At 40.2% G+C, this 27,495-nt stretch overlaps 1 long non-coding RNA gene across 1 annotated transcript in view; it reads left to right on the top strand.

Moving 5' to 3' along the window:
* LOC148978574 (uncharacterized) overlaps positions 1–27,012 on the top strand; it is a 34,584-nt gene extending 7,572 nt beyond the window's left edge. The window contains exons 2-4 of the long non-coding RNA XR_016168871.1: positions 17,677–17,754; positions 18,737–18,782; positions 23,986–27,012. This is a non-coding gene — a long non-coding RNA (uncharacterized LOC148978574). The remainder of the gene's footprint in view (positions 1–17,676; positions 17,755–18,736; positions 18,783–23,985) is intronic.
* Positions 27,013–27,495: the final 483 nt, after the last annotated feature.

Below are 27,495 nucleotides of genomic sequence, written 5' to 3'. Positions count from 1 at the left end.
ACCAAACCGATCCAACACAGAAAACATATAACTCCATTCTATTCGATCGAAGGCCTTTTCAGCATCTAAAGAAATAACTGCTGCCTTGGAAATCTTACTCTGATTACTGCATACAATATTTAGCAGGCGACGTGAATTAAAAAATGAAAATCTTCCTGGGATAAAGCCAGTTTGGTCTGGGTGAATTAACGAGGCCACATGCTTATTCAGACGAGTGGCCAGAATCTTGGCAATAATTTTTTGATCACAATTGAGAAGACTTATTGGCCTGTAACTAGAAGGCTCCGTAGCATCTCTGTCTTTTTTCTTCAAAAGGCATATATGTGCCTCATAGAAAGAATCAGGAAATATTTCCTTCTCAATCGAATGGTTTATCATTCTAAGTAACAGAGGAGCAATAACATTTGCATTAGCCTTATAAAATTCCACACTAAACCCATCAGGGCCTGTGGCTTTCCCGTTGGAAAAGGAACTAATTGTCTCCAAAATTTCACAGAGAGTAAACGGTTCCTCTAATTCCTCTCTGGCACATTCATTAAGTTTTGGAAATTCTACCGCATCAAGAAATTGGCACCCAGTAGTGTTCAGCTCAGAACAGCTGGAAGAGTAAAGCTGCTTATAAAATTCAACAAAGCGATTATTAATTTCTTTAGGATGTGTTAGTAGAGTACCATTCTGAGATTTTATTTGATGAATGGCCCGACTTGCCTGCACACCTCTTAGTTGTCTGGCAAGAAGCTTATCTGCCTTATCTCCCAATTCAAACTGTTTCTGTTTAAGTTTGATTAACAAGTTAGAGACATGATCACTCAAAATAGAGTTATATTCATATTTCAACTTAAGAATAGCGTTAAGGTCACTCTGAGCTTTAGAAGAACGAAAAGTTTGTTCTAAAGATGGAAGTATGGATTCTATCTCAGCCAGGCGCTTGCGTTTCTCCTTCCTCGATGAGGATTCATATGCAATAATATGACCTCTTAGCACTACTTTACATGTTTCCCACAAACAAGAGTCTGAAACATCCCCCTTGTCGTTAGTCTCCAAAAATTGTTGTAAACACTCAGACATGAAAGACTGAAATTTTTTATCCACTAATAATTGAGGATTAAAACGCCAGCTATACTGTGCCTTAGGTAATGAAATTTTCAGACCCATAGAAATAGGGCAATGATCAGAAATCAAAATATTATGATATTTGGACTGAGTCACCGCCTGAATGAGTTTAGAGTCAATGATAAAGTAATCAATTCGTGTATAGGATTTATGAACATGGGAAAAGAAAGAATAATCACGACCTGTCGGGTTAAGTAATCTCCATATATCCACAAGATTCATGGATTTAATCAAATTATTTAAAACACCAACAGATTGCATAGGGTGAGGAACTTGTATAGAGTGACGATCAAGATGAGGATCCAAATAGCAGTTAAAGTCACCGGCAATTATCAAATTAGTCGAGTTAGTATCAGGAATAAGCCCAAATAATTTCCTGAAAAAAGCAGGGTCATCTATATTAGGACCATAAACATTAACACATGTAATCGGGAAATTATTAATGGATCCGGATGCAATAATATATCTTCCCGCAGGGTCAGACACCACAGAGTGCATTCGAAAAGGAATGGATTTCCTAAAAAGTATAGCCACCCCTCTTGCTTTAGAGGAAAAAGTGGCTTGATAAACTTGTGAAATCCAGCTTGCCCTAAGTCGCATCTGATCGCTGGGTCTAATATGGGTTTCCTGAAGAAAAATAATGTCAGCCGACAATGACTTTAAATGTGCAAAAACTTTTCCCCTTTTAATCGGGTGTCCCATTCCTCTTACATTCCAACTGACAAATGTAATATTCATTCCGGCATCGCTAGTAATAGTGCCACTCGGACAACATCCTTAAGAAATAAATAAATACACATAGAAATAGAAACAATTCGTAGCAAGAATAACACTGTCTGGTGTAAAAAAAAAAAAAAGAACTTACGAACTCCCCACAGCTGCTCCAACCGAAGCAGCAAGTATTCCCCATCCTCTCGGAGACAACAAGAGTGCAAAGTCAGACAAAGCTTACCTTAGCCCAAAAAGAGCAGAAATAACAAAAAAAAAAAAACAGGAGTAGCACACACGAGAGAGAGAAAAAAGAACATGCTCCACCGCGTGAACAACCATTCCTCTGAATTAACTTTACGTACCACGATAATAACAAAAAATAGTCCAAAAAAATAGTCCACTTCTATTAGTTAGTCGAAAAATGTTACCACAGGTCAAGATGCGTAAAATCAAACCTGGAAGTTACGCCGAGTCATTCGACAAGTTATCCACAAACTTCTTAGCCTCCTCCGGAGATTCAAAAGAGCGCTCCCGACCGTTATGAAGCAATGTCAGTTTCGCTGGAAACCGCAGGGACCATTTCAATCCAGCCTCCCGTAGAGCTTTCGTGACTGAACTGAAGGCACGTCGCCGAGCGGTCACTTCGGGTGTGTAGTCAGGGAAGATGTGAATCCGCTTTCCTTTATATTCCAGAGGAAACTTTTCGCGGCTCAGACGAAGGATTAAATCTTTGTCACGATCATTGTGGATCCGTGCGATAATAGTGCGAGGTCTCTGGCCTTCAGAAGGCTTGGGTAACAGGGCCCGATGAGCTCGGTCAATTTTCACAGGTTTATGAAAGTTGTCTCGGCCGAAGAGCTCAGTAATCAAGTCCGAAATGAACACCGAGGGGCGCCCCCGCTCCTCTCCCTCGCTTATTCCCACAAATTTGAGGTTCAGCCTGCGAGAGCGTCCTTCCAAGTCATTCAATTTAGTCCAGAGAGATTTATTTTCCGCACGCAAATCTTCACACACCTTTTCGACCGCGCCGAGGCGTAGATCCGCATCGTTCAGGGCACCTTCTATCTCAACCATTTTCTGTTTAACACCGGCCTGTTCCGACTGCAAATTAACCAGTGTGGCGTCCAACGCATCCAAGCGAACACTCAGAGCTGTCATCTTGTCCTCTATCAGTTTTTTTAAATCATCTCCTTGGGCACCGATTGCAGCAAGTATCGCGTTCACATTTCCCTGAGCTATAGAATCACTTGGATTGGTGTCCTCCTTAACAGATGCAACGGTTTTTGAAGATTTCTTCGACGCCATTTTGCGGACACAGATTGAGTCAGTGAAAAACGAAACTCGCGCTCAATGCTCTTAAAATTCACGAGATACTTAAAACAACTGACGATTGGTAACACTCAAAAGAACATAATCGCCTGTAAAGCGAGTTGCTGGTACTTAATTTACAAAAACATTAAAAAAATAGTGTCAGCGGGTAAGAGCTCTGTAGAAGGCGACTACTCCATAAACTGCGCGCATGCGCCCCCGTTTATGCTTCTTTTTAAAATTATATTAAATAAACAACTATATCAGGGTTGCCAACTCTCACGCATCTGGCGTGACACTCACGCATTCAGCCTCAATCTCACGCTCAACAAAGAAATCTCACGCTAAATTAGACATTCTTCTGTTATGTATTTTTTTTGTATTACTATAAGCAAGTTCAGGCTCTTAACTATTGATTGGACGCAGAGAAGAATCGCGGAAAAAGATGAAACTGACACCGACAGACAAGACAGAGAAGTTTACTCTTGATATCGAATGTTTTGTCGCTTTTAAATGTGACAGATCGCAGTAGCACGTCAGTTCAAACGGCACGTGATACAATTGCCTACAACACCCACAGGGCACAACAAAATACTGTATCTGGTGATCTCCCGCTTCATATTAAACAAACAGTTAACACGGGCTTTTGCGATGAAAGAGAGACGCTGCGCTGTCTATGACTTTGAACTTGAGTTTAGAGCGTACATTTGCACTTCGTAACTTGTCTTTTTAGCAAAAAAAGATACCCTTCACTGATTACCTATGCTATAGTGGCGTAGGGCGAGGGCGTGAGGTGCTTGAAAGCAGCTTTTTACGCGTTCAACATGAGTTCGAATCTGCCTTTTGCCGTATTCTCTCTTCTCCCTTTTCCCAACACCGAAATCGTGATATGACATTGTGCCCTTTATAAAACAGCACAAGACTGTAATTAAGTAGCCTATATAGCCATTCTGTTGTGCTGCTTGAGCATTGTGATCTGGTGTTTTCTACAAAATAAAAGCTTAAGGGTTTATTTCTTGCAAATGAAGAAATTATAGGACAAAACTATTGTAATTAATTTTCCTATACAAAAGTGTTTGTAAAATATACTTTTGAAATATTCATTTTCATTTATACAGTACATTTATAGGCTAGGCCTATATGGATTTTACATAATAGGAATAATTATATAAATCATTATTACCTTATTATAATAATCATCTTGTCACAGTCCTTCGTCTGCACCAGTCTGTCTTCGTCATCTGCACTATGTACTGATACTGGCTATAGTGGCAGTTGACCAGCAGAGGGCGCCGTTGGGCGTTGTTGCTTTATGTTGTTGTACACGGAGGTTGAGCAATAAAGCACTCTTAAAATGGCAGTCTATGTGTACAGTCCAGTCAATACATGGTACCAGGAGTAAACTCGTAAAACATGAGTGTAATGAATAATATACGCCCGCCGGACGAGTTGAAGTTGACGGGTAACGTCCATGCTAACTGGAAAGCCTTTAGGCAAAGTTTTGAGCTTTATTTGTTAGCTATTGGGCTCGACAAAAGAAACGATCGACGGAAGATAGATCTGTTGCTAACTGTAGCTGGACGGGCAGAGCTGGATGTATACAACACGTTCGTCTTTTCGGATGAGGAAAGAGACACTCTGCCTGCGGTACTGAAAAAGTTTGAGGATTACTGCACGCCGAGAAAGAACGAAACATATGAACGGTATGTCTTCAGGAACAGAATGCAAAAAGAGACAGAATCAATAGAGCAGTATGTGACAGACTTGCGCCTTAAGAGTCAATCCTGCAATTTCGGAACACTGTGAGACTCCATGATAAGGGATCAAATTGTTATAGGAGTGCAGGACAAGAGAGTAAGGATGCTGTTATTAAAAGAAACAGAACTTACCATTGAGAAAGCAGTTGGTATTTGTCAGGCTGCAGAAAGCACGAAGATGCAATTGAAGTCGTTTGAAAACGAAAGTGAAACTGCTGCTGTTGATACGGTGCAAAAACACAAAAAGAGATTTGATAAGAGACAGCCACAAAAACCCAAATGGAAACCACAGGGCAGGGACTGTGAAAGATGTGGAAGTAAACATGCTCCAAAAGAATATCCAGCTTTTGGCAAAGAATGTCGAAAGTGTGGAGGCAAAAATCATTTTGCCAGGTCCTGTCTCACAAAGAAAAGGGTACATGTCGTCGGACAAAATCAAGAAGAAAGTGACAGTGAGGACGGAGAACCACTGTATGTCGAAGCAGCAATTCTGACTAATATGGACAGTAATGATGATGAATGGATTGCACCTTTGATGGTGGATGGTGTGACTGTGCCAATGAAAATAGACACAGGTGCTCAAGTAAATGTCCTGCCGAGAAAATACTATAATAAGATGAGCACTAGGCCAAAAGTGAGACCAAAGAAATTGGACTTAAGGGCATTTAACGATCAGCCGATTCCACATTTGGGTGTTTTCAGAGCGAGTCTTAAAGGAGAAGGACGCACCATAAATGCTCTGTTTGTTCTAGTAGAGGAGGATAGACAGCCGATTTTAGGTCTGAAAGCAAGCGAAGGACTTGGACTTATAAAGAGAGTTCATGTCATTGATAGCGCTCTAGTGACTACTAGGGGCACAGCACACAGCAAACGGATGGACATATGTGCCGATTCTACTGCTGAGATAATGAGAGAATACAAGGATGTGTTCCAGGGTATCGGTTGCTTACCAAATCAGTACAAAATACGGCTGAAAGAAAATGCAGAACCGGTTATCCATGCAGCAAGAAAGGTGCCATTAGCCCTGAAGGAAAGACTGAGAAAAGAACTGAAATCCTTGATAGACAAAGGGATAGTAAGAAAAATAGAAGAACCTACGGAATGGGTTAATTCTCTCGTCATTGTGGAAAAAAAGAACGGTGATTTGAGACTTTGCATTGATCCAAGAGATCTGAACAAATGGATTAAAAGAGAGCACTAAAGGCTGCCAACTAAATCAGACATCACAAGCACAATGGCTGGAGCACAGTTCTTTTCCAAGCTTGATGTATCTTCAGGGTTCTACCAGATTAAGCTGGATGAGGAAAGTGCAGCATTGTGCACATTTAACTCTCCCTTTGGTAGACATTGCTTCCTACGTATGCCTTTTGGAATTGCCTCAGCTCCAGAGGTTTTCCACAGGACAGTACAACAAATCTTCGATGGCATGGAAGGTGTGGGAGTCTTTCTGGATGATGTAGTCGTATGGGGTGCTACAAGGGCAGAACATGATGAGCGACTGGAAAAAGTGATGGCACGAGCACGAAAATCATTGCTGAAACTGAACAAGCAAAAGTGTCAGTTTGGGGTGAGAGACATTACTTACCTAGGAGACAGACTATCTGCTGCAGGGATACAGCCAGACCCTGAGAAAATAAGAGCTATAAAGGAAATGCCACAACCCAAAGAAAAAACAGAACTGCAACGTGCATTGGGCTTAGTCAACTATGTGGGAAGATTTATTCCAAATCTGTCAGCTAACACAAAGGCATTGCGCAGCTTGCTAGAAAGCGGAACTGAGTGGCGATGGGAGCATGAACATGTGACAGAGTGGGACATGCTCAAGAATAGCTTAGTTAGAGAACCGGTGTTGAAATTCTTTGATCCTGAGCTTCCAGTGAAAGTATCTACTGATGCTTCAAAGGATGGACTTGGAGCAGTTCTGCTTCAAAAGCATGACGTGGCATGGTTTCCGGTGGCATATGCATCACGAACGATGACAGAAGCTGAAAGAAACTATGCACAAATAGAGAAAGAGACATTAGGAGCAGTTTTCGGATGTGAAAAGTTCCATGAATACATTCATGGAAGAGAAGTGGTATTAGAGACTGATCATAAACCACTGATAGCGATCTCAATGAAGGCGCTAGGAGATGCTCCTCCTCGCATCCAACGGTTAATGCTCCGTCTCCAGAAATACAGTCTGAAGTTTGAGTTCACTCCAGGGAAACACCTGGTGATTGCAGATGCACTAAGCAGAGCATCTTTGAGCCATACAGGATCAAGTAACACAGAACATGATGTACAGGTTCATGTAGACTGCATACAAAAACACCTACCAGTGTCTGAGGATAAATGGAGACAAATTGCTAAAGCAACAGCAGACGACCGTGAGCTACAAGCTGTCATAGACAAAATCCACCTGCCAGGAGATCAGAGGTTGACAAACCCATATCAGAGCATTAAAGACGAGCTGTCAGTGGTGCATGGTGTGCTCTTAAGAGGCGAACGGATTGTCATACCTACCTCCATGCGCTCACAAATGGCAAAGCTCACGCACGAGGGACACTTAGGCATTGAGAAATGTAAGAGACGTGCAAGAGTTTTGATGTATTGGCCACACATGAATAAGGACATCGAAGCGCTGGTGCAGCGCTGCGAGACATGTCAGCGGCACAGGTACCAGCAAGCTAAGGAACCCCTGATGGCTCACAGTAAACCTGAGGAACCGTGGAGAAAAGTCGGTACAGACTTATTTCACCTAGCAGGGAGGGACTACCTTGTCATTATGGACTACAAGTCAAACTATCCAGAGCTGGCGATGTTGACTAATACAACAGCACAACAAGTGATAAAACACACTAAAGCCATCTTCGCCATCCTTCATCATCCAGCTCTCCAATCCTGTACCGGTTCCTCTGGGTTCATTCCTCTATCCATCTTCTGCCTCCAATCATCCTGTACAGATAAGAGACTCTGATTATAGACTGTTCTGAGATACCTGCTATAATCTTCCAGTCCAATACTCACCTGCCATCCTCCATTGTGCATCTGTTTCAATAAACCTGTGAAACTTACTAGTCTGTGTCTCCCGATCGCTGACACATCTGGCATCCTAAAACAGACTGAGAATTTATATCACTAAAAAGGTGTTTGATCCCTCTTTGCAACATATAATAATATACATAAAATGTATTAAAGGGGCCGAAGGCCAATTTAGCTCAAAGGGAAATGATTCATTGATTTGCAATGAATCTATGGAACCGAATCACTGAACCGAGCAAATGACTCGTTTGAAGTTCATTTGAACGGGCCGTAATTTGCAAGGATATAAATACCAAATCTATAGTGAAACACTATGTCTTAGCAAGGTAACTTTAGATCGAACTGTACAAGACATTAAATGTGCAAACACAACACAAGGCAATTATCTTTTCAAATATATGGAAGCCTTTATTAGCTATTCTAAACACAACTAAGGTCTAAACATAATCACGCACACACACACACATTCATACAGTCGTGAAAGGGAAAGAGTGAGTTGGAAAGAGTGAGAGAAAGTTTCAACTTTCTATATGCACGTAAGACATGACCTGAAAGGACTACCAAGCATTAATTTGAACCTTCGTTTCTTAGAGAAGTTATTCAATTTACATTAAAGCACCAGTTCAGCTAAGAGTCTGGAGTACTTGCTTGTGTCTTTGCGTGGCTTTGGGGATTCCTTTGTTGCGTTGCAAGGAGGGGCGGTTCCCCGGGTCCTCGTGGCGGGTCGTCTTTGAAGTGCCTGGAGGGATGTTTGGAGCTGCCGATCACGTGTGGTTGGCAGGCAAATGAGAGTCCTTATGCTTCGAAGCGCGTTGCGGAGAGCCGTTTGAAACGAAGCTTTGCAGCAAACTTAACTTTGAAACGAGACTCTTACGAAAAAGACAATAAAGGAAAGAAATGAAAGTAAGGCGAGTCGGATGGCTTGAATGAGCTGAATTGTAACCCTGATCTTGATGGGTTATTCGTCTGCTGGTCGAATTTGGTCTAATCGATGTAGAAGCATGCGAACACGTTCTTTGTTTCAGAGATAAGCACGAACAGAACACTCTCTTGCTGTTTTAGAGAGAGGCACGAACTTAACAGTTACAGAACTGAACGAACTGAACTGAAAACAAAACATAACATAACATAACATGAGGTCTTGTTCCTTTGTTTGGATCTTTAACTTAAACTCTAGTCCAACCTCCTAGAAACTTCTGGCCAATGAGGTAATGTCATGATCTCAGGAGGTGGATCTACTTCTTGCTTATCATAATTTATGCATGGTCTGTGAGCTGGTCTCCAGCACTTAGCAGAGAGCCAAAAGACCATAGTTTAAACCTTATGATTATTATAATCATAAAACAAAACCTTTTACGCAGATTTCAATCAAGCCATCTTTTGAATTATGAGAATACGGTTCGTTTAAGAGTAAACGAGGCATTCACACTTCTAATGGTTGTATAACAATTACAAGAGTTAATAAGTAACATCAATTACATGATTAATATGTGATCTAAGCATTATCAAACACATATATTGTATGGACATTAGCAAACATAGGATTAGATTCTTGGGCAGAGGTCCATTGAAAATGGTTCTGAAGTGAGTTTGATTTTATGTGGGAGATCTCCGATCTCAACCGTAAGGTTACTGAGAGTTCAACTCGTAGGGGGACGAGGGAAGGTGTTCTGTGGAACATCTCTGTCAGGGGATCAAAGGGGGCTTTGTTGTGAGCCTCTCGTTCCACCATTTTGGAGCCGATTTGTCTTAGTAAAACATTAACATATTGACACGTTCGTCCTGTTTAGTGCCCATCTCTTGGGCCTGCAGGGCAATAAAAAGTCTCCTGAGGGGGTTTTATTATCCCCTAAAGCAAACCCTTGGCACCGTTCCGTGACTCTGGAATGTGGGCTCCAGAACTTTTGGAGTGTTGAAGCCATGTGAATTAATCCCATGAGAGATTACTTTGATTAAGTTGTGTTTGATTCGCCTCGATTCTCTACACTCTTTAATGTCCAGGTACAAGTCGAGGCTTTTCCTTTGTTCAATGTCAGTTCATGGGTTGAAGCCGGTTCACGCTCTTAATTTTGAGCTCTCAAAGTGCTCCAGAGTGATGCATTTAACCTTAAAATGTACAAAATTTTCTTGCGGGGGTGACATTTTGCCCTACAAGACATTGTGACGACCACCTACCAACCCCAGTTGGACCTCTTCTTTATCCTCATCAGCCATCTCCTGCTCTCTTGGGCTCTACACCAAATTCCAAGACCACCATCAGTTTGGCCAAAATTACGCTGTCTGACACTTCTAGGCTTGAAAGCTAAACCAACAGTCAGAACTGTGGTTACATAATACAGGCCCCGAGATATTATCCTGTGAAAAGCTTCAAATTCAAAACAGAGCTGCCACCAGAATTGAGGTTGGAGCCAATGCTGACTATAATTACAAACATTCTTCAAGCGAGTCCTACATATTATAGAGACAGAGCATTCCATTAATGTCAACTCCTCTCTTGTTCACACTCGGCATGTGTGTGAGTGGGCTCTCACAATCCTCTGTATGATTATGTCACAAAACCTCATTTCCATCATATTTATAGAGATTATAAACCAGTAATCCTTCCATTACAACAAAATGCTAGCAAGTTTCTTGTTTGTTAGTTTTAAGATTTCCATTACACGAGAGTAGATGTTAAAACTTCATGCTAATTTGTTCTAGGCTTTCGACAAGATAAGCAAAATTAAGATGTAGCTTTACAGTAAACTATGCTTCTCCATCCATTTACACTTCTTTCCATATGGTGGGGTGACTCCCCTTCTGTCCGGCGTTAACGGCTGCAGTGTACTTGGGGGGTGACTCTGGCGTACCAGAGTCACTCCCCACTGTCCCCCACTCAACTCAGCCCAGCTTACTGACCTCTACATCCCTCCTGCTGCTGAGACCCACAATCTCACAATCTCTCCGCAAATAACAAATACAATGTCGTTTGGACTGTGTGGAGTAGGCCTATGTTTCTCTTATTTTCTATATTTTTCTTTCTACTTTTCCCTGTTGCTGTTGGGAAAACAGTAGTAACATTTTACAACATGAGTTATATTTATTAGCCTTGAGCATCAGAAACACAATTAACGGAATTTTGAGCATTTATTAATCTAGGTTACTGCAAATTTATGAAAATACTATCATTCACTGTAAATTAGTAGCTTCAAAAATACATATAGAAATTACAATTTTCCTAGATTAATAAGTGGTTTAAAAGCACAAAGTATAATTGCGTTTTAGCTTGTATACCTGATGCATTAACTAATGTTACTACAACAAATTGCACCTTATTTTAAAGTGTAATCGCAGAAAAATGGTCACATGTTTACCAATATTAATTTAAGTTAAAGCAATAGTCTGTCTCTGTTTGTGTTTTTTTTAAGGGGGGAGATAGAGAGGGGTGTGAACAAGAAAAAAACTGACTCAAGAGAGCAGATGTCTATAAATGTCTGGGCAAAAATGCAAAGCCCTTTTTGGCGCCATCCCGACAAACACAAAGTATGCAACAGATGGGCTATAAACACATTTAAAAGATTCAGCTTTTCAACGTTCTTTCAGCATTATTGTGGCTCTTTAACAATACTGCTGGGGGCCCTGCACTAGCTGAATTGTGAGATGTGAAAGTGGAATTTTGAATTCCTGTCTGTGGGAGGTCCGCTTTGTGCGCTCATAAACTGCATATCCAAAAAAAAAAAAAAAAAAAAAAAAAACTGACTCTACATTAGTAACATATTTTCCTCACAGCTAGATCAGTGCTATGTAAGGATGTTAGAAACCATGAAGGTTTTTTGTTGTTGTTGTTCATAAATTCTCCTATTCAATCTTATCAACCCCACACACTCAGTCTGCTGCTGAACATTGGAAAAGAAAACAGTCAAAACATCAGAAACTCTTTCATAAACATATATTGATATAATACAATATTGACAAACATTTATCAATCAAGTACAACAGCCAAACAAACAATCCCTAATAGTAACCGTGGGTGATCAGAAGAAGATTCTAGAGAATGAGTTAAGTCAATCAAAAGTCCATTTCCTCAGAATGAGATCAGGTCTGATTGCAGTCTTTAAGAGATCACATAGATGTCTTTCCAAACAAAAGATTACATTAATTTCTTGGCTAATGGCATTTCTGCCACCCAAGAGCATCAAGGAAATAAGTCCTCGGATAAGTAATCCAAGAGTGTCATCCAGCACAAAAAATCCTCTACAACAAAAAGAAATACAACAAATTACCCCTCTTACATAATCAAACAATATATATAAAAAGAAAACGGATCAACTGAAACAAACATGAAAATAGATTCACTCACATTTGGGCAGCAAACAAACAGTTTCCCAAACCAGGATTTCAAAAGTAGCAGCAAACAGCATGTGGCAAATCACACTGGATATATCACTTCTTCTACTACTTCCCTTTTTTATAATAACCACAGGGTGCTGCTAGTGACCCCTAGTGGCAAGGATGAACATGGCCCCCAGAGGAGATAACATGCCTTGTAACAGGTTGTAACTGTTACATATCCCCCCCTCTTAATTAGAAGGATTATCAACAGTCCCATAGAAAGGCTTCATATTTTGTACATGAAACGTATCGACCTGATTAGGATCATCTAAAAATGACACGGAACAATTAACAGGACCAAGACACTTTTCAATCCTAGCAGGACCTTTCCACTTCACGGCAAGTTTAGCCATAAAGCCATCACTAGCACGTGACAAAGGATGAGTGTGAACCCAAACCATATCCCCAACCTGGTACTGCACGTCTTCTCCATCGGTTGTAATAACGTCTCTGTTTTTCCTGAGCTCGCTCCACTTTTCTTTGCACAGTTTTTATCAGGTCTTCCTGTCTTTCTAACACTGGGTACGCAGGATTGTCTGGATCTGGTGGTCTTTGAATGGCTCTTTCTAGAGGTCCTTTCAATTTCCTGCCTAGTGCGACTTCAGCTGGAGTGTATCCCGTGTTTTCCTGCCAAACCGTGTTAATGGCAAAACGGAACTCCGCCAACTATCTGTCCCAATGCCAGTGGTGATCCTGAACATAAGATGAGATCATGGTCTTGAGTGTACGGTTGACCCTTTCAGTGAGGTTAGTTTGAGGATGTGCTGTGGTAGTCAATTTTTGGATGACACTCCATTGCTTGAGGAGTTGGGAAGTGAACTGGGTTCCTCGGTCGGATACCAAATACATTGGAGTTCCCCACCTGGTGAAGATTTCTTCTACCAAGATACGGGCGATTTGAGGTCTTTTTGCCACCCGCAGAGGGAACATCTCTACCCATTTCGAACAGTAGTTTACTACCACAAGGAGATGCTCATTTAGCTTGGAACTCCTAGGAAACGGTCCCATGAGGTCGACCCCTAACATATGACCAGGTTCCACCACAGGAGTTGACTGCATATGACCAGCTAACTTGGAAATGGAGGGTTTATATTGTTGACAAACCTGGCATTCTTTCCAATACTTCCATACATCTGAGCGTAATGTAGGCCAATAACAGATATCTACTAACATCAGCAGAGTCTTAAGTCTACCAAGGTGGCCACTTAACGGGTTGTCATGCGCATATTTGGGAAAATCTTTCCGTAGGCAAGCAGGAATGACTAGCTCTAACTTTGACCCTTTCTGTCCATCTGGCATGCTGCGGAAAAGAAAGCCATTCTTTAACAGGTAATGTATACGCAATAGGTCAGGATCTGTGAGTCATCTGGCTTTGTTGGTGAGTTCTTGAATTTCTAGATCATCATTTTGATATTTGGCAATGTCAGACCATTCTATTGGAAAACTGGAAAAAGTGGTAGATGAGTCCTTTGATTTGACATGGGCTAACAGAGGAAGTGAAGAGACATCCGAGTGACTACGTGAGAGAGTGTCTGGTACAATGTTGCACTGACCTTTAAGATATTTGACATTGAAGTCAAATTCTTGTAGTCGGATGGCCCATCGGGTTAATCTGGAAGACGGCTTTGGGTGGTTGAACACCCATGTAAGAGCCACATGATCAGTAATTATTTCAAAGGCTCTGCCTTCAAGATAGGGCCTCCATTTCTCAACAGCCCATATGACAGCACAACACTCCTTCTCTGAAACTGAATAGGACTTCTCAGCTCCTTGTAGCAGGCGAGAAGCGTAGGCTATGACATGTTCTGCTCCGTCCAACTCTTGCGTAAGGACAGCTCCTAAAGCCACGTTGATAGCATCAGTCTGCACTTTGAAAGGCTTTGTCAAATCCGGGGCAATCAAGACAGGCGCATTGGTCAGATCTTGCTTGATCAATTCAAAAGATTTCTGACATTCCTCAGTCCAAGACCATGTTGCTCCTTTTCTTTTTTAAAGCATGCAGTGGTGCAGCCTTCTCGGAAAAACTATCAATAAATTTTTGGTACCATCCTGCAAGACCTAGGAACCGTTGTACCTCCTTCAAGCATTGAAGGACAGGAAATTTAGTAAAAGCTTCCACCTTTACAGGGTCTGTTTGTATTCCGTCACTAGATACCACATGTCCTAAAAAAAAAAAATCAAAGACCTCTGCATGAGGTTGCACTTCTGAAGATTAAGAGTGAGCCCTGCTTTGTAGAGACAATGATATATTGCTTTCAGGTGTGTCAAATGTTCTTCTTCAGTCTTGGAGTACACCACAATATCATCGATGTATACAAAACAATTCTTCCCCTTAAGATCCCTCAGCACTAACTCCATCAATCATTGAAATGAAGCAGTAGCATTTTTGAGCCCAAAAGGTAAACAGAGAAATTCAAATAGGCCTGATGATGTGACAAAAGCAGTCTTGGAGATGCTTTCAGGCTCCAATTCCACCTGCCAATACCCACTTTTTAGATCCAGGGTACTGAAGATTCCGGCTCCATGGAGTGACTCAAGAATGTCCTGTATTTGTGGCATACGATACGCATCTAGGAAAGTATTTGAGTTCAATCCTCTAAAGTCAACACAGAATCTTTGTCCTCCTCCTTTCTTGGGTACAAGGACAATTGGAGCAGCCCAGGGAGACGTTGAGGGCCGAATAATTTTCTTATCAAGCATCCCCTTTATCTCTTGATCAATGAAAAGCTGTTTTTCAGGAGACACTCTATAGGCTTTTCGGCGGATGGGTACTTCATTAGTGGTTATGATACGATGTTTTACTATATTGGTGTGCCCTATTTCATTGGTGCACACTGTGGGCCAGTCTTTCATAAGCTGCTCAAGTCGTAACTTCAATCCTGGAGATGTGTCTGCATTGTTCACAAGTTGATGTATAAGTGAGTGGGTTTCAGATGACTCTTCTGGTATGGGTAAGGCTAGATAGAATGACAACAAAGCTGTGGAAGAATGAGCAGGGGTGAATGAAAATATTTCTTCTCGGCATCCATTTGTGTTAGGCAGAGTATATTGGACTTTATGAAAATCCAGACAAATTCTAGATGACATAAGGAAATTCATTCCTAAGATTATAGGCACACTGAGATCAACATCCCTCATTATATACATGGACAGTGCAAACTTTCTCTGCTGTAACTCACAATCACATTTCCACAATCCTAAAGCACTTAAAACTTGTCCATTGGCTTGTTGGAAAGTTTGTCCACAACTAGAATCCAACTGCTCTCTGTGCTTCAATTGATTCGAACAAGATTCTTGCATTAGAGTAAGTGAACTCCCTGTGTCGATCATGGCCTGGAAATATCTTCCACGGATCAGCATCGGTAGGGTCCCCATCTTCAAGTTGATCTGAGCAGTAGTGTGAATAGGTTGAATAACTCGTGTGTTTGAGGGATTCGACTTTGTATGAATGTCCCTGTCAGTTTGGATTTTCCGTTTCTGTACATCTGCGTTGGCCTGACTCCAATATTTCTTAGCTTCTTCCAGATCTCTTTCAATTTGAGTTCCAATCCTTACCAACTCACCTACTTCCTTTACAGTTCCTCTCAAGAGACTGGCAAGGCGAGGGTTGCAATTTCTCAAAATGGACTGGACAATCTCTTTCTCTGTCATCTCCTTTTTCCATCGTAGACACAGGGCTCTATAATGGTAGGAAAAATCATGAATAGACTCTTTGGGACTTTGCTTTCTCTCCAACAACCGTTTAGCAGCTTCTGTTTCATAGTCGTCGTTTAAAAAAGCTTGAAGAAAAGTTTGCTTGAACTGGCTCCATGTGAAGACGAATCGTCGTTCTGCTAGCCACCAATCCTTAGCTGTTCCCTTCAAAACTGAGGTGAGAGAAGCTAAAATCTCAGATTCAGTAAGAGGTCTAAGAGCAAGATATTCTTTACAATGTTCAATGAATGATATGGGGTCATTTTCTTCATCAGAGCCGAACTGTGGGAATTCAACTCTAACAGGAGGACGATATTGTGAAACATGACCACTATCTGGATTGACAGGTACAGGAGGCTGAGTTTGAGCACTGTAAGTTCTGTGGTGTGATAAGGTAGGAGCAAACATTGGAGGCACCACGGGAGTAGATATTAAGGGACCTTGAGATTTTAATTTGGCATCAATTTGCCTATCTCTCCTTTTCAAACAATCCACGACGGACCTGCCCATTTCTTGAATACTCAACTCAAGAATGTTTTAACTCTCTCACACTCTCGTTCTATTTTATAGTTTAATCTCTCCTCAAGAATACGACACTGATCATTGAACTCTGCACTTAAGCAGCATAAACTCACTTTTTGTACACAGTCGTGAAGGGCTTCTTCCAAGGTGGTAATGTGATGAACTATCCCATCAATTGACTGAGCTGAGAATTCTGGATCAATTACATCAGGAGGTGGTGGAGGAAGTAGAACGTCCTGCGGAGTCTCAGAGTCATTATCCTCTTCGGAGTTAATGTACAGTTCACTAAAAGTAGTAATGAGCTCTCGTACAGGAGGTGGATCTCTTCGTGTGACAAAATATCCAGCAGTGAAATCTGGATTGGGCTCGCCCTCATCCCCTACAGCATCTGAAGAGACTGACATTTTACTGCATAGTTTTCAAACAAAAATGTACAAAATATTCTTGAAATACTTAAATTGCAAAAGGTCCCTGTTCGGGCGCCACTCTATAACTGTCCCAGCTACTTAAAACCGATGAGTCACAGAAATTAAAGGGGGGATCATATTTTGCAAAATACACAGGGAAGTATATAGGGTAAATCAAGAATCAAATAAAGAACATTGGAAAAGAAAACAGTCAAAACATCAGAAACTCTTTCATAAACATATATTGATATAATACAATATTGACAAACATTTATCAATTAAGTACACCAGCCAAACAAACAATCCCTAATAGTAACCGTGGGTGATCAGAAGAAGATTCTAGAGAATGAGTTAAGTCAATCAAATTCCCTAACAAGTCCATTTCCTCAGAATAAGATCAGGTCTGATTGCAGTCTTTAAGAGATCACATAGATGTCTTTCCAAACGAAAGATTACATTAATTTCTTGGCTAATGGCATTTCTGCCACCCAAGGGCATCAAGGAAATAAGTCCTCGGATAAGTAATCCAAGAGTGTCACCCAGCACAAAAAATCCTCTACAAAAAAAAGAAATACAACAAATCACCCCTCTTACATAATCAAACAATATATATACAAAGAAAACGGATCAGCTGAAACAAACATGAAAATAGAATCACTCACATTTGGGCAGCAAACAAACAGTTTCCCAAACCAGGATTTCAAAAGTAGCAGCAAACAGCATGTGGCAAATCACACTGGATATATCACTTCTTCTTCTTCTTCTTTCAGGTTTAATGGCAGTTGGCAAACCAAACTTTAATGGTGCATTCCCGCCACCTACTGGATTGGAGTGTGGATAACGTTATGGTAGTACTGACCTAAATCCTGTTAATTAAATGAGTATCCTTTAAAAAATGAAATAATAATTCATATATCTTAAATTGCTTTGGGCCATTCCCTAATAATGCTTTGATAGACAAATCTTCAATTTCTATTTCTCTTAATTCTTGTAATAATTTAAATCTTTCTCTCGTATACGCCTCACACTTCAACAATACATGTTCTACACTTTCCATATTTCCTGAACTGCATTTGTCACAATATCCAGTCTGGTGTTTCCCAATCCTGGCCATACTTTGATTTAATAAACAATGGCCAATACGCATTCTTGAAATTATAACATCCCTCCTTCTATTACCAAAATTTTTCCTTACTGAACCAACTGTTCCTTGAATTTTGTATAGATGCCGACCCTTTTTTCCACTATCCCATTCCTTCTGCCATTTCTTCCTAATTTCCTTTGCTATTATACTTTTTATCTCAGTCTTACTTAATGCAATTTTAATATCAACTTCTTGTAATTTTAAGGCCTGCTTTGCTAAACTATCTACCTCTTCATTTCCTGCCACCCCCATATGAGCTGGTATCCAAAGAAAATTAATAACGATTCTCAATTGTTTGATTCTAAACAAACTTTGTAATATTTCATAAATTAAGTCCTGTCTAGCTGTAGAATTACCACTTGCTATACTTTCAATTGCCGATAAAGAGTCTGTGCATATAACTGATCTGCTTGGCTGAATTTCTTCAACCCACTGTAATGCTAATATAATTGCTATTAATTCTGATGTAAATACCGAAATGTAATCTGATGTTCTTTTTAAAATGTTAACTCTAAATTGTGGTATAAATACTGCTGCAGATGTTTTTCCAGAATGTGGATCCTTTGAGCCATCAGTATATATCTGGATGGCACTATAATATATATGATCAATGTATTCTTGTACCTTTACGCTATCCAAAATAATCTTCTCATTATGTTTGTCTTTGTGTAACTGTATATCTATAGAAGGCATTGGAAGAAACCAAGGAGGAATTGCTGGCAAAAACACACAGTTAGTAATATTAATCTCTTTAACTATTTCTCTTGCTTCCTCATTAATGATCCATCCAAAACTTGTTAAATTTTTATAGTTATATTCCCAACAATCCCTTAAAACATTTTTAACAGGATGATTTTCTGATTGACCCTTTATGTTTGCCCAATATCTCATTCTTAACTTAATCCTTCTCATTCCCAGTGGCATTACGCCCATCTCAACATTCAGTGATGACACTGGTGATGATCTCATTGCTCCACAACAAATCCTTAATGCTTGATTCTGAATTGTCTCAATCCTAGCAAGCTGAGTTTTTGAGGCAGAACTATACACAATGCTACCGTAATCTATAGTTGCTCCAATTAGTGCCATATAAATACTTTTGAGCGATTGCCGATATGCTCCCCATTCGGCTCCAGCTAGACATCTCATTATATTTATCACTTTTTTACATTTATCTATTATATTCTGAATATGAACTCTAAAATTTAATTTTGAGTCCATCCATACTCCTAAAAACCTAACAACTGATGTCTGTTCTAATGTTTCTCCATACATTTTAATATTTATACTAGGGTTCAACTTCTTTTTTGAAAAACAAATTACTTGTGTTTTTGCCATAGATAGCCTAAAGCCCCATTTATTAGCCCAGTTTTCTATCGATTTTACAGCATTTTGAACCTTATCCTGTACAAACTTGACATTCCGACCTCTTTTCCATACTGCAGCATCATCAGCATATAAAGATTTCCCTATCCCAGGTTCTATCTGAGAAAATATGTCATTGATCATTAAGTTAAACAAAATTGGACTGCTGACACTTCCTTGCGGAGTTCCATTCTCTATTTCATAAGTCGGGGAAAAACTCACATCCCACTCTGACTTGAATAGTTCTATTTAACAGAAAGTTCATAATCCAATTATACATTTTACCTTTAATTCCCATCATATCCAACTTAATTAAAAGTCCCTCCTTCCACAACATATCATACGCCTTTTCTACATCAATAAAAACACCTACCAAAACCTCTTTATTGATCTGAGCCTTTCTTATATCGGCTTCCAAACACAGCACTGAATCCATAGTATTTCTCCCCTTTCTAAAGCCACTTTGGAAAGGGGAGAATATATCCCTCTTCTCGATAACATACACTAGCCTATTCATTACCATACGCTCCATTATCTTACATACATTTGAAGTTAGAGCAATAGGCCTATAATAACTGGATTGTGAAAGATCTTTTCCTGGTTTCCCTACTGGTATAATTACTCCGTGTTTCTATTCCATTGGAAGCTTTCCTGAATTCCATACTTTATTATAAAACCTTAAAATGACATTTAATGACTGATCTGATAAATGCTTAAACATTTCATAACATATCTCATCCCTACCTGGAGAAGTTTGTTTGGTCCCTTCAATTGCTCTTTTTAACTCATACAAAGTTAATTCATAATCCAATGATTCTCCAGTTGACTCCTTAACTTCCAATACATGTGGATTCTTCCTCATACTCTGTTCCCTTAACTTCATCATGTCCTTTGATATATTTTCATTACTATGTACTTTCACAAAAGTTTGTGCTAGAATCTCTGCTTTCCTGCTATCAGTCATAACTACTTCCTCATTATAAATTATCGTCGGAATAGTTTTATTTCTTTGTTTTCCTCCCATCTTTCTAATCATATTCCAAATCTCATTAATTCCAATATCTCCCCCAATATTATTGCAATACTCTCTCCAGTACTTTCTTTTTGCTGCCCTGATAGCCCTCCTCACAATTGCCTGAGCTTTTTTATATACTATAAAGTCATCATATCTCATAGATTTTCTTACTTTTTTAAGCGTTCTGTTTCTTTCTTTAATTGCCTTATTGCATTCTTCATTCCACCATGGAACACTTTTCCTCTTAACACATGCCTTCTTTCTACCAAATACTTCTTCTGCTGTACTCTTAAGAACCTCACTAATTTTTGAATTTAAAACATCAATATCTTCATCGTCATTATCATTCATTTCAACCAATTTATCATGACATATCTGTAAATACATCTCCCAATCCCCTGATTTAAAATTCCACCTAGGAATTCTTTCCAAGCCTGTTTTTAATAATTCTACTCCAATTGTACTACAAACAGGAAAATGATCGCTACCAATAGTACTTTCATTTAATACTTTCCAATCACACTTACAAGCTAGATTTTCTGATACTATTGTCAAATCTAATACAGAATATTTGCATTTAGATAGATTAACTCTTGTGTAGCTTCCGTCATTAATGCATACTAGCTCTCCCCAGTCCAGCATATCTTCTATAATCCAGCCATTATAATCAGTATTAGAACTCCCCCATAAAGTGCTGTGTGCATTAAAATCACCACACCACACCCTTTTAAAATCCCCAATTCCTCCAATGTTTTCCATCATTTCCTTCGTTAGCTTGTCACATGGATTATAAAAGTTAATCACTCTAATACTTTGATTTCTTTCCCATACTTCCACTACCACAGCCTCAAATTCATGATTATCTACAATTTTCCTAAACCCTATACCTTCTTTAATAAAAGTTGCTACTCCACCACCATTTCCTTTACTTCTGTCTTTCCTAATTGTCTCATATCCACTAATCATAAAATTTAACTGAGGCTTAAGCCACGTTTCCTGAACACAAATAATATCAGGGTACACATCACAATTTGCTAAAAAATGCTTAAATTCTTGCCCATTTGCGATTAAACTTCTTGCATTCCACTGCAAGATTACCAAAACCATTATGAGCCCCCACATGCTATCTGACTGTTTGTTACTTGTTGTGCCACAAGTCTTTCATTTATCATGTCAACAGATATGTTCTTCAGTTCCAAATATTTTTCTGCAGCTCTAATGATTATCTTAATCCTTTCTGATCTACTTTCAGTCTGCGCTGAACAATTCACCACTTCTGCTACAAATGCCAAAAATGAGACTTTGTCTTCAATCAATTCATTTTCCCTTGGTGTTGGCACCTTACTTGGTTGTGGTTGTACCCTAACAGGGGATTCCTCTACCATGGTTACTTTAGGGCCTTGTTTTACTTTTTTAAGTGCTTGAGCAAACGTTATTCCTTCTTCCATTCTCACATTTTGAACCTTAATTGCATCTTTCCTTACTTCACAACCTCCGTAAGCTGCACTGTGCTCTCCCCCACAATTACAGCATTTTGGTGTTTTACTTGGTCCACATTTACCATACTCATGGTCGCCTCCACATCTTGCACATCTTTGTTTGCCTCTACATACAGCAGCCACATGCCCAAATTTTTGGCATTTGTAACATCTTACTGGAGGAGGGATGTATAATCTGACTGCATAACTAACATATCCCAAAGAAACTCTTTCTGGTAATTTGACCTCATCAAAAACCAGCATTATTGACAGACTGTCCGTTTTCTCATTATTTCTGAAACATTTTAATCGTCTTACCTCCTTAACTGCTGCCCCTTTTACGTTTCTTTTGATCATCTCATCTGAAACATCCAAAGGAATTCCAAATATTACACCTCTAATCCAATTTCTCTCTTCTGGAATGAAGCTTTCAACTTTATGTCCGATCATTGATTTAATTCCCAGAGCTGCTTTTTGTTGGCTAATATCTTTACAAAAAAGCAACAGTCTTCCATCCTTCAAAGTTTTAACATTCTCTACAATTCCTACCTTTTCCTTAATAGCTTTTGTAAGTCTCAAAGGATTGATGTTACTCACAGAGTCGGAAGCAAACTTTAGCATTACTTTAAACTCCTCCTTCTGTCCATGAGCCAGTTGACTTCCCTTGTCACTTTCCGAGTCTGAATTTAACACACGGCATTTCTTCCTTTTCTTTGTTTTAACAACATTCCATCCTGAATTTGAATTTACCCCACTATCTTCCTCAATCCTATCTTCCTCCATTTCCGGATCACTTCCGGAATCTACGTCAGATCCTACCATCCGTACACCAGTCACAATCCAGCTGTTTGCCCACCAACCACTCATATATCACTTCTTCTACTACTTCCCTTTTTTATAATAACCACAGGGTGCTGCTAGTGACCCCTAGTGGCAAGGATGAACATGGCCCCCAGAGGAGATAACATGCCTTGTAACAGGTTGTAACTGTTACAGTGTTTATGGGGTGCAATATAACATGTATTCGTGGTTTTTAGTTTTTAAAAAGTCTTATTTTTCATAAACTTCACGTTTATTGTCAGCCGCGCTCTCCTCTGTCCTCGAACGAGCGGTTGACTTCCTGAGTCTATGAAACCACTCCCTCAGAAACGCGTCGTGGGCTCAGATTGGTTAGCTTGGTCCAGTGTGTTGTGATTGGCTAAACTGTCGCTTACGTTGTCCGGAAAGTTAACGCCCATTACCTTTACGGGCACGTCATGAGCTCCGGTCCAGATGTAAATATGCGTCGAACTGGAGTATCAGTATGACCCAGAATCAGACCGAGAAAGCCGAGATGAAGCGAGTCAAACAGAACCATACCACACACGGCTCTTAATAAACGTTTCTGAATGATAATTTGCTACATTTTTTAACTTTATACACGTTTGTTTAACACAATAGCATCTGACTGGCAACAATAGCAACTGACTGGCTACTAATGCTGCTGAAATATGGCCATGCCCTTTTCTGCTTATTCCGGAGGGAGTGGTTGATGCAAATGTGTGGGTTATTGACGTACCATAACCCAGCTGTAGTCCAAATCCAGTCGTTTTTGTAGGCAATATACTTCCTGATTTTTAAAAGACGATATCTCTGCTTACACTGAACTTTCAGCGCTGCAACTTTGCAGATACTGTTCATGCACCAACAGCAACATTACACACTATTTAAAATGAAAAAAGTGAAATCGCAGTCAACCCCCCCTTTAAAGCTAGAGACGAGGCAACAGCAGGACTTGAATTAATATTTGTATAGATAACGCCAAATAAGAATATGGAATGGATTAATTACATATATTACAATCAGCAGAGATTCGTCAACTACACAGATACAACTAAAATACACTAGCAGAAAGATATGGCAAAACAGACAAGCCCTAAATTGGTTATTGGCAGAAAACGGAGGAGTATGTGTAATGTTTGAATCTGACTGTTGTACCTTCATCCTGGAAAGACTGGCTCATTTAGGTGGGAATAATATTAGCAATATTAGTTGGTGTTTTCTTTCTGTTGTTTTGTTGTGTTGTGCCTTTTCTCAGATCAATGCTGGCCAGTGCAGCTGCCAAACAAATGATCAATGTATCAGTGAGACAATCAGGAGTTGACATTGGATGTGCCAACGAGATTCAACAAAGTGCCCCAGACCTGGACGAGCTGGACGAGTTTCTGTAAAGTAACTGAGACCATATGGAAAGATGGTACCTTATTACTTTTTGATTTTTACATTTTTACTCTGTTTATGGTTAGAGAGGGAGATAGCCCCACTGTGTATTTTGATTTTGGGCATAAAATTAGTTAGAACGTTTAGTGCATGGGTAGAGTAGGTAGTTAGATAGAGGGGTTTTTCTACATTCCTTTGATTTTGTTTAAAGGTGCAATGTGTAACAAAGTTGAGTATCTATTAACAGAAATGCAATATGACATCCATAACTATGTTTTCAGTGGTGTATAAAGAACTTACTTAATTAACCGAAATGTTTTTATTACCTTAGAATGAGACATTAATAGCTCCATAACCGCGGGAATCCCCTTCTATGAAGGTCGCCACGTTGTGACGTCATATTCCTACCGTAGCCGAACGCGAACACACAGCGCTACAGAACGCGTTTCATCACTACCTTGAAAGAGAAGTAGCGGAAAGCTGGAAGCTAGCCTTACACTCCGTGAGTAGTGACTTTTCCCTTGTGAGTGGTGTAAAATATGTAGTTGGGATTGTTTCATGTAACTTAGTTCTCCCTCGCTGTGTTATGGGTTTGTTATGTTGGGGATAGATGTGCTGTTACGTTCGTGAGACAGCTGATGATTAGTATTCATGTCATTGACCGTAAAACAGTACGTTACAGGAATCACTAACCCGTCGATAGAGACTTTTACTAAAGTCTTTTATCACTAAAGTCGATCGCGAAGATTTTTCAAAATCAGAGAAAAAAAGCCTATTGTGTAGTAAATAGTATCTATGGGATGCGGAGATGATGATTGTAACAGCGCGCGCAGTTCCGACCTTTGGACTCATGCGGACGCGTCCCAGCTCAGCCACAGTAACAGCTCATATTAGCCAGCTAAACTATTACTACCCTGTTAGAAAAAATATATAGCTGCTCCCTCGCTGTATTATGGGTTTGCTACAGTATGTGGGGATAAATGTGCTGCTGGTTACGTTTGTGAGACAATCAGCTGATTAATATTATTTTATTAAATTATATATTAAAACCCTTGATCCTCACCTGACTATGGCTTTGTAAACAGTATTCATGATGTGGTTTATAATGGACTGTGGTACAGAAACAGTGACAATGTTACACACTCTTGGCTTACTCTGGCTATTCTCTGCTGTCTCAGCCGACGAGATGTTTGTCCCGTTTTAGCAACCGTAGCTTCTTCGAAAGGGAGGGGTGAGCAGTGGGCTGAGCCCTTAGTGCAAACCTGGTGCAAACTCGCAACCGAACCACTAGATGTCGCTAAAAGTCACACATTGCTCCTTTAAGGGCTGTCTTTCCAGAAATATTTACACTCATATAATCTGTTTCTATATAGCATGCTTATGTAATCCACAAGAAATATTTTTACTATAATCACACCCCAACTGTCACAACTATGAATATGTGAATGTTAGGGGATGTTAGAAGGTCTGAAACAGGTCATTGTCCGTGGTACGAGATAATGAAACCAGAAAAAAATGAAAAGTCAAGAATGTTTTATTATTACTACTCACTTTATGTCACGGTTTATACCACTTTTTGAGTATATTCATATATAATGTGTTTTGAAAATTAAAGAATGAAGGAAAAGGATTAGAAGGAATGAAGGAAGAGATTAAAGTAAGTTCTTGTAATAAAGAAATGATGCAGTATGAGGGATTGAGATGAAAATGTTTTCATTGTCATTTGTTTTTTTGTTTTTTCTATACCATTTATACTCCTGAAAGTAGTATGTTGAAGTGCATTAAAAAAAAAAGAAAAAAAGAGAATGGTGATATTTTACATGGATGGAAAATGTTCATGTGTGTAGTAGATAGAGGAACTATACGTGAAGCGCGGTCACCGATTGTCAAAGAAGACAAGGGCAGACTCAACTGGTGGTTTAAAAACCCGCTGTCTGCTCCAACACCAGATAGCGCTCTGAGGCAACTTGGGCACCTCTGGCAACGATGGAGCAACCCAGATAGCACTCCAGGCCACCGAAAGCGCCTGCGAAGTTCCTCTGGCACCGTGGGACAAGATAAAGATTCAAAAATGCAGGAAAATAGAAAGAAACATGCCCCTTAAGCTGATGATGTAAAAAGGAGGGTAGGATATTTTACTCCACTCTAGTCAATGGAGGGTGGAGATGATCATGCTTCTCCTCCAGGGTGCACCTATGTGATGTGGGTTAGATTGGTAAAAGGTGAATGGTCTATATTGACCATATTGGCAAAAGGAGAGAAGACCGACTCATAAAGATACATGCTTGGCACAATTATTGAGTGTGGGACTAGGGAAAGTCCCAAAGGGGGGCTATGTTGGAGAATTCTGCTTGTCCTATGTACATGTGAAAGAAGCATGCTGTACATGTGAAAGAAGCGTGCTGTACATGTGAAAGAAGCGTGCATGTGATGTAATGCCAAGCAGAAAAAAAAAAACTAGGGCCATAGGGCACATGAGGACAGGGACGAGAGAGTGGAAAAGTACCCAAAAAACATTTGTAGCACAGATGCAGGTGTTGGGAGACACTGGGAGAGAAACAGATGTAACAATGTATACAATGTGACAATGTGCCACTGGGAAAAGCGTACTTTTCAAAAAACAAGGAGCCCATTGTGTAAAAAGACACTAATACAGATGTCCATTTTTTTAAAAGAAATGATACGCATGCGCAAAGAAGGTTGTCCCAATAAAATGATGATGCAGGTGTTTTTAATCTGGGAGGAGTAATAAGGAGGAGCAAAGAGAGAAAAGATAACAATTTGAGCGCTAATTGGGTACCACAAGGTATAAGAATGTGTGCAGACCATTGTAAGATCAGATGCCTGGCCAACATCTCACTTTGTTGAACTGCTCAATAAAGTTTCTTTTCTGAGACCCAAGACCTTGACTCTGCGCAATTTCTTCAAGACCTGAACCAGACTTTGATGATTTGAATTGAGACTGAACATCTGCCACAACAAGAGACAGAGGAGAATGAGAGTGGCGAGGCCCGGGGGTGTAACACACTTTAATTTTCCTCTGTGTGCTCAGTGATGGTGTCAAGTCTTTCTTTAACCAACTCAGGGTGCTTCCCACCCTTGGGTGAGCAGCAGAGAGCTGAGAACAAAAGTTTCTCCCCCGGCCTTCCACCGGGGGAAGGAGGGGGCCTTCTACCGCCTCCTAAGAAAGACTCATCGCCAACACTGAGCAGCCCGTCTCAGGAACGCCACTTGGCCTGGCGTTTAGCGGGGCGCGGGGCCTGAGGGGGCTGTGGCGCCTCCCTGCGGCCTCCTCCACGACGCGGCCCAGGTGAAGGCTGCTGCTGTGGCCGTGCGGGAGGGAGGGGAGCCGCGGGAGGGCGCCCTCAGCGGCAAGGAGGCTGAGGCG

The sequence above is a fragment of the Pimephales promelas genome, chromosome 6, assembly GCF_988280905.1.
Source record: "Pimephales promelas chromosome 6, fPimPro1.hap1.1, whole genome shotgun sequence".
Lineage (NCBI taxonomy): Eukaryota > Metazoa > Chordata > Actinopteri > Cypriniformes > Leuciscidae > Pimephales > Pimephales promelas.
This window is presented reverse-complemented; position numbering and strand designations above follow the sequence as displayed.